At 42.0% G+C, this 13,446-nt stretch overlaps 1 long non-coding RNA gene across 1 annotated transcript in view; it reads right to left on the bottom strand.

Moving 5' to 3' along the window:
• LOC121149890 overlaps positions 1-12,940 on the bottom strand; it is a 73,636-nt gene extending 60,696 nt beyond the window's left edge. The window contains exon 1 of the long non-coding RNA XR_005882872.1: positions 12,521-12,940. This is a non-coding gene — a long non-coding RNA (uncharacterized LOC121149890). The remainder of the gene's footprint in view (positions 1-12,520) is intronic.
• Positions 12,941-13,446: the final 506 nt, after the last annotated feature.

Here is a 13,446-nt window from a genome sequence, read left to right as displayed (position 1 = left end):
CCTATGTGAAGATTGGCAAATTGATTTTAATAAAATGCCTCCAGCACATGATTACAAATACCTTATTTTTTTTGTTGATAGCTTCACAGGATGGATAGAAGCTCTTCCAACTCGAACTGAAAGGCACAAGGAGCCGAAGCTCAACTACAGCTTCTTATCTCCATGCATGCCTCTTTCAGACCTCAGTCATTGGGGAAAGGTGAAAAGGCTAATGACAAACTTAAGAAAATTCTAGGCAGGCTTTACCAAGAGATGTCGAAACACTGCTTAAACTGCTGCCCATTGCCCTCCTCAGTAAGAGGCTAGCACCTAAGGCCTTCCTAAAGAGATGCTGCATGGGAGGCCCCATCTCACCTCTGATACCCCTTTTTGATTTTTTAAGATTTTTTTTTTTTTTTGGAAAGTCAGATGTACAGAGAGGAGGAGAAACAGAAAGAAAGATCTTCCATCCGATGGCTCACTCCCCAAGTGGCAGCAACGGCTGGAGCTGAGCCAATGTGGAGCCAGGAGCCTTTTCTGGGTCTCCCACATGGGTGCAGGGTCCCAAGGCTTTGGGCCGGCCTCTACTGCTTTCCCAGGCCACAAACAGGGAGCTGGTTGGGAAGCAGGGCTTCTGGGATTAGAACCGGTGGCCATATGGAATCCCAGACATTCAAGGCAAGGACTTTAACCACTACTCTATCGCACTGGGCCCCTGGTACCCTTTTTAACTGAGAAAATCAAGACCAGATAAAATATGCTATTAATCTAGGTCAGATAAAAAAGGACTCTGATAGAGTGAGTATAGTCATAAGATTCCTCCAGTTCCAGGTCCCAAAATTCAGGAACATCCTACCTCTCCATAAAGTTTACTTTTATTAAAGCACTGGAGGGATGAGTCCCTCTCAGACCAGTTGCTCCCTAAATGGAAATGAACCTATCGGCTTCTGCTGAGCACAGCAAACTCGGTGAAACTACAGGGCATTCCCAGCTGAGTACATTTGTCAAGAATTCAACTCCTACCTCTTGAGTTTTTGCAGGCACACATGAAAGATAAGTCTGCCTACATCTGTGACAATAGAAGACTTCAAATACCTCTTCAAACTCCAAAAGAGAAAGAAAGCCTTTGATTTTGCCATATCAAGGCTGCTGCACTTGAAGCAATTCTACATATTGCTTCTCATGATCTTCTCGGAGAGGTGCTACCGGCAGGAAAACACCCAAGTGAGTTCTTTTACTACAATAGTAAAAGATTCCGATGTGTCACATGAAGCTCAATTTTAAAAAGCTGACCACTGGTTTAGTAACTTGGCCTACTCTTCAGGCCAACAATTTATAGCATGTACTCAAAGTTATGGGCACTGTAAAATACTAATGAGCAACTGACAGGCCTTATATACTCGTACAACAAAGAGAAACCTGTGCAGTGATGAACATAATCTGACACCTCTACCCTAAAGGTAATATATTTTCACTGAAAGGGGCCTTGAAAGTCTTCATGCACAAGCTAACTGGTTTGATAACCTGCACAGGGATAATCCACCAACACCCAGAAATGAAATATGTCCCCTCTTCAAAGTGTTTCCTTACATATAAAAGGAAAAGACGGTATCTCGAGAGTTTCAAAGAGTCAATTTCCTCCATTTAAAATCTTGATAAGTTGTTAGCATTTTCTAGGTGAACTACAGAAATATTTCTGACTTTTTGGGGAAAAACTGCCTATTTTTCTCTGCAACTACTATATAGGATATCCATAATTCTAAGTTCATTAAATTGAGGCTCTGCCTGATATGTCTACGGCCAAGAAACTTGTAGCTCATGTAACACTTCCTTAAAAAGTGAATATTAATCCAGATTGGAACTTGAAAACTAATTCATCAAAGGCTATTAGTTCTCCCAGGAAGAATCTGTCACAGTTTTACTAGCTGTCCAAGTAGATACTAGTGTTTGGCTTTGTCATTTGGGGGTGGAAGTTTTTTTTTAAATTCAGTACACACTTCACTCTTATTTTTCTATAAAAATGTAACTATTAAATAACATGCACAAATATCAACTAGTCATTTATTAAACAGATATTATTTAGAACAAGATTTAAAGAAATACAAATCCTTAGGAACAATTTAATATCTTGTTCATGATATTTGAGGAGTTCAGAAAGAATCACTGATTAAAGTAGCCATCATATATTTTTCTTTCAGAACGCACAATCTTTTTAGGTATACAGCCCATGTCAAGTTTTTTCCCTAGCACTTCAGAGTTTCACACTCTCTTCAGTGTCAAAAGCCCTTAGCTACTGACTTGACGAGAAATGTCCAATGCACGAGAAGGCGCTCGCTTCCGGCTGTCCCGATCGGCTCTGCGTTACCTGACAAAGCAATCTGAGGACTGCTGGCAGAGGCTCCAGCTTGCTGAGGAGCACTGCGGTGACCACCGGCTGAGACTGCAAAGCTGGCCTGGCTAAAACTCACTAGCTTCTTCTTGCTCTTCTCTTTGGGAGCTTGTTCTGCTTGGCCAGTGACAGTCCCGTCCCATCTTCATGCCTCCTGAATGCACCAAAATGCGCGATACAAACTTAGCCCTCTCATTTTCTATAACTTCTAGGCTCAAAAATCTGGGTTTTGACTGTTACGATTTGCCATATTGTCCCATCAAGTTTCCTTTTTAGGCTAAAGTATAAACAAAGTTTGCATTAAATTTTTCATATTAAAAAGTATTGCTTCTATAAATTAGCTTTTTGTGTTCCCAGCTTTAATAAATGTCAACAAAACCAGTGCTTCAAAGCCTACCCTGCCTTTCTGGCCCCATTTATCCAATAAAAAGGGCCAAAAGTCTCTCACCTAAATTCTAAAGAAAACTACAACCAACCTTTATGATAAAGTTCTTGCACTGTGTAGTTTTTACACGTGCTGCTTTATTGTGCATGCCAAATACAGTAAGAGTTAAAATATAAAGGCCTGGTGTGATGGCTCAATTGGTTAATTTTCCCCTTGCAAGTGCAAGATTCCCATACGGGCACTGGTTCATAGCCTAGCTGCTCTGCTTCCGTTCCAGCTCCCTGCTTATAGACTGGGAAAGCAGAGGAAGATGGCCCAAAGCCTTAACAACCTGCACCAATGTGGGAGAGTCAGAAGAAGCTCCTGGCTTCAGATCAGCCCAGCTCTGGCCATTGCAGCTATTTGGGGTATAAACCAGCAGACAGAAGATCTTTCTCTTTTTCCTTCTTTCTGGAAATCTGCCTTTCCAATAAAAAGAAATCTTTCAAAACACACACACACACATACACACACACACACATACACGCACACAAAATTGGCTTGAGTAATTCAGGAATGGATGAAAACACTTGTTGGGGCATTTTTTTTTTTAATTAAAATACAATTTGATGTGAAAGTTCAAAAATCCCTAAACTTAATATATGCCTTTTCATTTGAAAATGTCAACATTGATAAGAGACAGAGGACAACTAGCTCATTGAGGCCTGCACAGGACATCTAGTACCATGGAACACAGAACAAATTGGACAGCTCTCCTGGACAAGTATCTGGGAAAATCAAGCTCTAAGGTGGACTATGTGAGCCAATGAGCTTTGGAAGGATTTCCTTAACTTTGGAGCAATGAAATCAAGAGCATCTCAGAGCTACCAAAAACACTTAAGCAGTATCCTCAGAACATACTCCACACTGGGGACCCTGGAATGACATCAGGTGGCCTTCCACCATTCCTGGGTACTGATGTGGCTGGATTGCTGAAAGCGATCCTCTCCCCTTCTCTCTTTACTTTCCCAGATCCCAGAAGAAAAAGGAAGAATGCAGGCATTTGTCTGGTTCACTTTCTCCCATTCCTTGACTCTCCCCACCCTAACTGGTGATCCACATGGGTGTGCATCCCCCTCAACTATGTAAACATCATCAAAAAGAAAATGAATGCATCATTTAAAAAAAAAAAACCTGCTGCTCAAATGATGCTCCATGAAGTGAGACTGTGAATTGTTTATCACTGATCTGATTTGAAATAACTTTGCCACAAAAGGAAACCACTGCATCACTAAGCACACTCCTACTTCAGCTGACATTTCGGCCTTTTGGATGAGGTAAGCAAGACAGTGATTTACACTCCAGCACAAGCCACTTATCCTGAGCACTGGGAATACGCAGTTGTGGAACAACTGCTCTTGAGTTTCACTGGCGTGAAGCAGAATGCCCAGTGAAATAAACCATAGTTCAGATGTTACATGGAGGATGTCCTTTTATCTACTCCACATTTTTTAAGTTCTAAAATTCAGTCTTGTCTATTTTCTAACTTTGTTACACTTGAAGTGCATCTGTCACATGGATGACATGATGCATCGGATGGATAACAATGCTACCAGCCTTCATACACATCTGTGAAGAGTGAAATTAACTTATTTTTTAAAGACTTATTTTTATTATTTTCTTATTGGAAAGGCAGATATACAGAGAGGAAAGACAGAGAGAAAGTTCTTCCATCCAATGATTCATTCCCCAAGTGAGCACAACGGCCGATGCTATGCCGATCCGAAGCCAGGAGCCTCTTCCGGGTCTCCCACGCGGGTGCAGGGTCCCAAAGCTTTGGGCCGTCCTCGACTGCTTTCCCGGGCCACAGGCAGGGAGCTGGATGAGAAGCAGGGCAGCCGGGATTAGAACCGGTGCCCATATGGGATCCCTGGCGTGCAAAGCAAGGACCTTAACCACTTGTGCCACGCGCTGAGCCCGAAATTAACTTTTTTAAACACTTATTTAGGTATTTAAAAGTCGAATGTACAAAGAAGGGGAGAGAAAGAGACAGAGAGATAGATCATCATCTACTGGTTGACTACAATGGTCAGGAACCTCATCCAGTTCTTCCATGCCAATACTGGGGCCCAAGTAACTTGAGTCATCCTCCGCTGCTTTCCCAGGCCATTAGCAGGATGCTGAATAATAAGCAGAGTAGCTGAGACTTGGTCCAATGAGATGCTCACATTGTAGGTTGTGGTTTTATGTGCTATGTCACGACAGTGGCCCCTAGATAAATACTAGTATGACTTGAATTCAAATTGGACGAAGATCAATAAAATTTAGAAGGACATCATGTAAACTAAGCAATGACTGATAAATATTTTCTGAATCTCTTTCAGCAGTGCCAACATCTTAGCAAAATATTTATTGCTGCATCATTCCTTGAGGGACTTTGATCTAACAATAACTCAACTACACTCACCATGTAGAATATAAATATTTTTAAAGATTTATTTATTTTTATTAAAAAGTCACATATACAGGAGACAGAGAGGAAAATCTTCTGTCAGCTGATTCACTCCCCAAGTGGCTGCAACGGTGGAGTTGAGCCAATCTGATGCCAGGAGTTTCTTCCCAGTCTCCCACAGAGGTGCAGGGTCCAAACGCTTTGGGACATCCTTGATTGCTTTCCCAAGCCACATGCAGGGAGCTGGATAGGAGGCAGAGCTGCCAGGACATTAACTGGCACCCATATAGGAGATCCTTCCTGACATTTGCAAGGTGACGACCTTAGCCACTAGGCTACCGCACCAGGCCCAAAAATAAATATTTTGAAAAATCAATACCTAGCAGATGAACACATGAGACAATCAAATTAATTGGGGAAACAGGGGCTCAACATGTGTTCTATTATAAAACAAACATGCAAATTGAAATACAACATAGGGCCCAGCATGATAACCTAAGGGCTAACTCCTCTCCTTGCATGCACCGGGATCCCATATGGGCACCGGTTCTATCCCGGCAGCCCCACTTCCCTTCCAGCTCCCTGCCTGTGGCCCGGAAAGCAGTCGAGGATGGCCCAAAGCTTTGGGACCCTGCACCCGCGTGGGAGACCCGGAAGAGTCTCCTGGCTTCGGATCGGCATAGCATCGGCCGTTGCGCTCACTCGGGGAGTGAATCATCGGACAGAAGATCTTCCTCTCTGTCTCTCCTCTCTGTATATCCGCCTTTCCAATAAAAAAAAATAATAATAAAAATAAATCTTTTTAAAAAAAAACTTACTTATTCACTTGAAAGAGTTACAGAGAGACAAGAGACAGCAAGATTTGCTTCATCTCCTGGTTCATCCCCCCAGATGGTGTAATAGGCAGCATTTGGCTTGGCTAAAGCCAGGAACCAGGAGCTTCATCTGTACCTCCACGAAGGGTAACAAGGGTCCAAGCTCTTGGGTCTTCTGTTGCTTTTCCAAGGCCATTAACATGGAGCTGGCTCCAAAGTAGAGTTCCCAGGAGTCAAGCTGATACCCATCAAGTATATAAATATCACAGACAGCTGTTTTTACCAGATAGGCACAAAGGCCAGCCCCAGGTAGTTCTTAAGAAGCCAACTCCCCAGCTATCGATAACTGCCTGTATTGCCTTGTTCCTAGGTAAGTGTTACACTGCTGGGAGAAAAGCAGCCAGTTGCTGGATAGTGGACATTCTGGACCTGGATAATGTCAAGTCTATGTTAACTATACCAGTGTGTTTGAGAACTAGGGCTGGGAGTGGACCTGGTAGGAGATCTTTGGGATCACCCTTAGTAGGCTGTAACACTCACCGGTGTATGCAAGAGCAGGTAGGCTAGTGTTGGGCCAGGCTGGGCTGGACCATAGCACCTATAGACATAAGCAAAAACTGGGGAAAGAGGCAAGCATAGTAGGGTTTCATAGGGGTTGCCTTACTAGGTCATAGCACCCACTGGCATATATCAAAACAGGCTGGGGTGGACCAGGTAGTTCTTCATGGTCAGCCTCTTTAGTGCCAGTGTACATGAGAGCCAGACATGAGTCAGACTGGGCCAGGCTGTAGCACCTATTTGTTCACAGGAGAGCCAGGGCTGGGGGTCGGACTGATCAGGCAGCTGTACCCACTGATATGTGCATTGGCTGGTGCAGGGGGCAGATTGAGCCCAATCCTGAACCAGTTGGTAGGCATGACAGCAAGAAGGGAGAACTACCCAAGTGACTTTCCTTAAGAGGCTCCCCAACTAGACCGCTACACTTGAACCTCAACCTCAAGGAAAATTGCATAAACAAGTGGTCTGACCCTGAGGCCAATCCTTAAGCACATGCTGTAGTTCTGGGCCACCTCAGTGGCTCATCCTTGTACAAGAATGGAGAGCATAGGTTGGCAAGATGATGGTATAGGATGAGTACAGGTTTTAACTGATGGAGAATAAATAGACAGGATGAAGCAGAGAGAAGAGATTTCAGGAAATAGGAGAGAATAGGCTGACAGCAAAGAAGCACTTGGAGATCCATGGACACAGAAAAGCAGCAGAGACAATGGAGTGGTGTTACAGTGACCAGATACCCCAGCAGCGGTTAGCTGTTGGCAGTCGGTGATCAGAGCTCCACCAATGACCAGAGAGAAGGGGAGTTCACCAGGAGATCAGGAGGTGAACCAGGCAACGAAATGCCTGTCCTGCTGATTTGTTTGATTTGACTATGAGCAGAGATGGAGCAGCAGACTCAAAGAGGTGGTGCAGGAACAGGGTAGATTTCATGGCCCAAACCCCACCAGTGCCACATCAGGTGCTGTTTTGTGTACTGTGGCAAAGATTGCAGTGAGCTGTGTATGCACTAAGACAAAAACAATCAAGTACAATTGTGTACTGTAGCAAAGGCTCAGGGGACCAGAGTGACAAAAGTGAGCTGCGCATGTCCTAAGCCAGGAGCAAAATCAATTCTGGATCTGTGCATCGCATCAGTTCTGCAGAGAAATCAGTACTGACTTGATATCATATGAGTTCCTACCAAAATAAGTCCAGATGACCCTCAGACCCAAAGACCAACACCCAGTGATTTAGGACACTGGTATCTCCCTAATGCAAGGCATTGCTGGAGCCAAGAGTGGGAGAAAGGCCATGCAGGCAATGGTGCAGCCAGAGCACTGGATCACAGAGGGTAGAGAGTGGTAAGCCAGGAGCTGAGACTACAGAGGCCGTGGTAAAAAGTTAGCACAAGAACCTGGGACTGAAACTTGCTGGAGGGAGTGGCACAAATGATTGTAAATGAAGATCCAGATACAAAATGCAATCAATAAAATTGATCTGTAGACCAGTGGGTAACACAGCTTAGAAATCAGCCCTACTAAGAGGAACCTGCTAACCAGAATCGCAGTGACCAAGAGCAAAAAAAGACAGAGGCACAATGCATATTACTGATGCCTCCCTTGCAAAGGAGTAAAAACCTTTTTCAACTTCAGGGTTAACTGAGGAAGGCATTGAGAAAATTAGGTATAAAGAAATTTAAAAATTTGTTATAAAGTTTCTTATCAACAATGAGAAGCACATACAGGAGTTCAAGGAATTTAAGGACTATGTCACACAGGAACTGGCAGCCATGAATCAAATGAAAGCTGATATGTTAGAAATTAAGAATGCAATGGAGCAAATTAAAAATTCAGTAGAAAGCCTCAGTAATAGAATAAGTGAAGCAGGAGAAAGAATTGCAGAATTAGGAGACATTTCTTGCCACAATGGAGAAACAATTAAAAACTGGAAATTGATCTGACTCAAGCCAAAACAAGTATTCAAGAACTAAGAGACACTATTAAAAGGCCAAATAATAAGACTATGGAAGTTCCAAGAGGCGCAGAAAGAGAAGCTGGGTTTAAAGAAGTATTCAATGAAATATTAAATGAAAACTTCCCTTGTAAAACATGATACAGATATTTGGAAATGGAAATTCCAGGTAATTCTCATCCCTCCTCCTTACGCAGAAGCGAAGAACAAGGAAAAAAATAGCTCTCAATAGCTTTTGAATTGTTACCCCTACTATTCTAGGCATGTTAGTGGGAAGAAAAGCAAACATTTTTGAAAATAGCATGCCAGGTGTTACCATGGTAACTTCCCAGGCTAATCCTCCCTCTGCAGCTATGGCACCCATATGGGCACTGGTTTGAGTCCCAGATGCTCCACTTCCAATCCATCTCCCTACTTAGAACCTGGGAAAGCAGCAGAATATGGCCCAAGTCCCTGGGCCCCTGCATCCACATGGGAGACTCAGAAGAAGTTTCTTGCTCCTGGCTCCTGATTGGTTTAGCTCTAATCATTGCCACCATGTAGAGAGTGAACAAATGAAGGGGAAATCTCTGCCTCTCCTTCTTTCTATAACTCTTTCAAACAAATATATATATGTTAAAGTAGCATGCCTATTTTGCTCTAGAAAGACTGGAAATAGTGCTGGAGTGTTTGTGAGTATGTGAGCTCAAAGGTTAGCTTCTGGAAATATTCTGCGGCTCTGTGCATATTTAGAAACTTGTACTCACAGAAATGTTTTAGTCATAAGGCATAATTCCTTAAAAGTATACTGGAGGGGGCTGTCTCCTGCAATGCCAGCATCCCATATGGGTCCTAGTTCAAGTCCCAGCTGCTCCACTTCCGACGTGGCAGAAAAACAGCCCAAGTCTTTCGGCCCTGAACCCATATGAGAGACCAGATGAAGTTCCTGGCTCCTGACTCCTCGCTTTAAGCTGGTCCAGCCCTAGCCATTGTGGTCATCTGGGGAATAGATGCCACCTCTCTAACTCTCCATCTCTCTAATTTCACCTTTCAAATACATACATTTTTATTATACTAAGAAATATGGAAACTTTCATATGTAATATTTAAAGGAAAACTACTCATCTTTGGTAACTAAAGAATGTGGAATAATACCTTATAAAATCATGTAAAAAAGGAAAAGTCACAATGTTTAAGCTTTTGTTTCCTAACTATTTGGGTATATTTGAAACACAGCAACATTGAGATATATTTTTAACCTTTTACATTTGACACTCCTATGATAGCTTATATTTCACGATGTGTTCATATGCACAGCAGCACTTATGAATTCCTTTGAATAATCACTTTAAATAGATGTTGTTTGTGGCATAAATTAAAGTTGAAGAAATTGACATTCAGAGGAGATAAACAATTTGATAAATATCATAGAAATAATAAATTGGGCAGGCCAGACTAAACTCATGTCTATGTTCACTCCAAATTCCATTTTTGTTTCAACTAAAATACAGTAACTTTTAAAAGATAGGCAGCACAAAACTAAAATGTTTGCCAAATAAAAGCTGCTTTAACCCTACATCTAGTTATTAATTGAAGGGCTTACACCAAAAATTTTGCCAAATGATTTAATCAATTATCAAATAAAATCATTTTATAAAAAGATAATGCCAAATGTTAATTAGTAGTTAGAAAGTGGAAAAAGATGAGTCTATTGAGTAATGGACAATCTGACAAATGAAAATTTTTTTATTTTGGATTTCGACATTCAGACATGACAGTGGGCATACCTTCTTGTAAGAAACCAGACCCATTCCTTTGCCCATTTCCATTTTATTTCATACTTTTTTTAAAAAGATTTATTTTTTTTTATTGGAAAGGAAAATATACAGAGAGGAGAAGAGACAGAGAGGAGGGAAGATCTTCTGGCTGCAACAGCTGGAGCTGAGTCAATCCAGGATTAGAACCATTATTTAACTTCATGGTGTTGTTAATTTCTTTTTTCTTCCTGATGTTGATTTTGTTTTGTGGCTTTTCATTTAAGGGGATGTATAGTAGCTGTGTAATGGAGACTGTCATATCTAGTAACATGTCATTGTAACTTCATGGCATTGTAAATTTCTCTTTTTCTTTCTATTGTTGATTTTGCATTATGACTTTTCATTTGAGGGGGTGTACAGTAGCTATAAAATAGAAACTAACATATCCAGATGTGAGGATACAATGTAATATGCATTTCTGCTCCCAAAGATGGACTTACAATGAAACTGTTTACTATATTTTGACAACAGGATGCTGGACTCTGCCATTGTCCATGCCCACAATGATGAACATATGACTGTGTATGAAGAACTATACTTAGTAATGGTATAGAGGAACTAGGTGGGGGAAGAGGGAATTGGGTTGGAATAAGGGAAATACCAGGAGCCTGTGAAACTGTATCATAAAATGATAATAATAAAAAAATTTTTTAATCCAAAAAAAAAAAAGAAAATTACAAACACACACACATACACACGGGGCAGTGGAGATTTGGATGCCCAGGAGAAATGCTGAGTGGTTAGTAGGGTAATGAGAAATAGCTAGTAGTAGGGAACTGGCCTTGGAGTTGTTGGTTAGAAGAAAAGAGGAAGACATTTTACAGCAAAGGACAGCTGTTTGTTCAGCGCTGTTCCTGGAATAGAAACTTTGTGGTTGGGCCAGATGAAACTGGGGCCCCATGTTGAACACAATATCCTGTTTTGTGTAACTAGCCTATGTAGGCAATGGACTGCGAGATATTGGCCTGAACTAAGGTGGAGTTAATTTGGTTACTTAAGCCTCTTTGTTTTATTATTTGAATATGGGCTATCCAATCTTTTCTTACACGCAGTATGCAGAACTAATAGAGATGAAATAATTCCATCTATTTAGACATAAGCCTATATCTAACCAGTGCCCATGTTTATACACAAAAACAAAAACATACTAAAAGATAACCTCCAAATTGCTAATAGGTCTATGGATGAGCAAGACATTGGGAGAAGGTAGGATAGTACAGTCTGTGAAATTAAAGGACAGTGTTGGGGGTGGTGGGAGTTGTGGCATATTATGTTTTATTGCCGCCTGCAATATCAGGATCTTACATGGACCCTGGTTCAACCCCTGGCTGCTCCATTTCCAGTCCAACTCCATGCTTAACATGTCTGAGAAAACAGCAGACCTGGGCACAGTCCTTGGGTCCCTGCACCCACATCAGAGACCCAGAGTTCCTGACCTGGTCCTGGCTATTGGGGCCATTTAGGGAGTGAACCCACAGACGGAAGAGCTCTCTCTCCCACTCTGTGTCACTTTGCCTTCAAAGTAAATAAATATTTTCTCCTCTCTCTCTCTCTCCTCCCTCTTTTTCCTTTTACCCCCTTTCTCAAATAAGTAAAACATTTATTGAAAACAAAAGAATTAAAGATCTCATTTCTCAAAAAATGTTAGAAGAGTCTTGAAGAGTCAAGACACAGAGTAGAAAATGAGAAAAACAAAAATATACACCAAAAGGGAGTCATATTCTGGATACACTGAATAAGGAAGTATAAATCAACTGAAAAATAAGCTCAACAATGAAAACTAGGTACTTCCCCAAAAGATGCAGGAATGGCCAATAAAAGATCTGCAACCTCCCTCAGCAGAAAATGCAACATAAACCACATTTCTACAGAACTGCACCTTTACCAACCATTTCTAAACCAGCAAGTATTGGCAAGGACGTGGGGACACTGAAACAGTACTCCTTGCTAACTGCCATGACCATTTTCAGAAACTGTTCAACTCTAATACTAAAATTTTGCCAGCCACAAAGCTCTCCCAGGTAGATCTCAACTTACTGTTCTTCCATTTTGTGATCTGCACGGTAGCACTGCGAGAGATTCCTGTCTGTTTCACTTCTTCCCGTTTCTCAGCAGTCCTTAGAGGCCCCAGGGCACTTAGAACAGAAAGACTACTGACACAATGATAAAATTTTACTAATACAATTCTAATGCAAAAAACAAGCTGTTAACACCTACCAGTCACCATGAAGAAACTACCAAGAGGTAGTTTTTCCTCCAAATTTATGAAGCATTGGAATTCATCCTCTCAGCAAAGAAAAGGCACTGGCCACACGAAGATGTTTTTGATGATTTCTCTCTCTCTCCCAGCGCGTCCTGTTGGTTTTTATCTGGCCATTGTCCCCTGAGTCTGAGATCTTCCCTCATCTCCAGCAACAACTGCAGGTGGAAGTTGGGAGGCCCTACTGACCTCAATCTGGCACTGGTTTGCCCACATCCTTTCACACAACGGAGGGTAGTGACTTTCTACAAATACAACTCTGATCCTGTCACCTCCTAGCATAATCCATTTGGATGGCTTCCATTCTATCAGCCATTCTATGAGCTTCCATTCTATCAGCCTGCATGGTCAAGCAGCTCCGGGGGCTTCCCGCCCTTGGCCCACACTCTGTCCTGCTCTCTGGGCAGCAGCCACGCTGACCTCTTCCACTGCCTCCTGTTTACCAGCCCTCTCCCTCATAGCTTTGCTCTTGGCCCGGAGTTCCTCTGTGTGTTCTCCATCTCAGAAGCACCTCCCGAGCTCCCGGCCCTGGTCCCTTAGCCCTGCCACAGTACACTCTCGTGGAGTGATCATTGAGGTGAATGGGTCCTCCTGTAAACTAATACTTCAGTCAGATCAGGAGCCTCACTGTGCTTGGTTCACAGCTACAGTTTCATATTTGTTCAATGATTGAGATTCACAGATGCTAGAACTTGACCTTTTAGATGCTTTAGACATTGCCTAAATTACAGAAGGATAAAATGTCACAATTTGACATTTAGAATTGAAGTACAAAAAGAAAAAAAAATTTAAAACCTGATTTTTAGATTCCTGGGCTGTCACAGGATTCTTTGGGTAACATTTAAATCTGAATTTTTAAATTGCCTTGTATATACCTGGATTA

Source organism: Ochotona curzoniae, unplaced genomic scaffold (genome assembly GCF_017591425.1).
Source record: "Ochotona curzoniae isolate NIBS_2020 unplaced genomic scaffold, NIBS_Ocur_1.0 scaffold_4812, whole genome shotgun sequence".
Classification (NCBI taxonomy): Eukaryota; Metazoa; Chordata; class Mammalia; order Lagomorpha; family Ochotonidae; genus Ochotona; species Ochotona curzoniae.
This window is presented reverse-complemented; position numbering and strand designations above follow the sequence as displayed.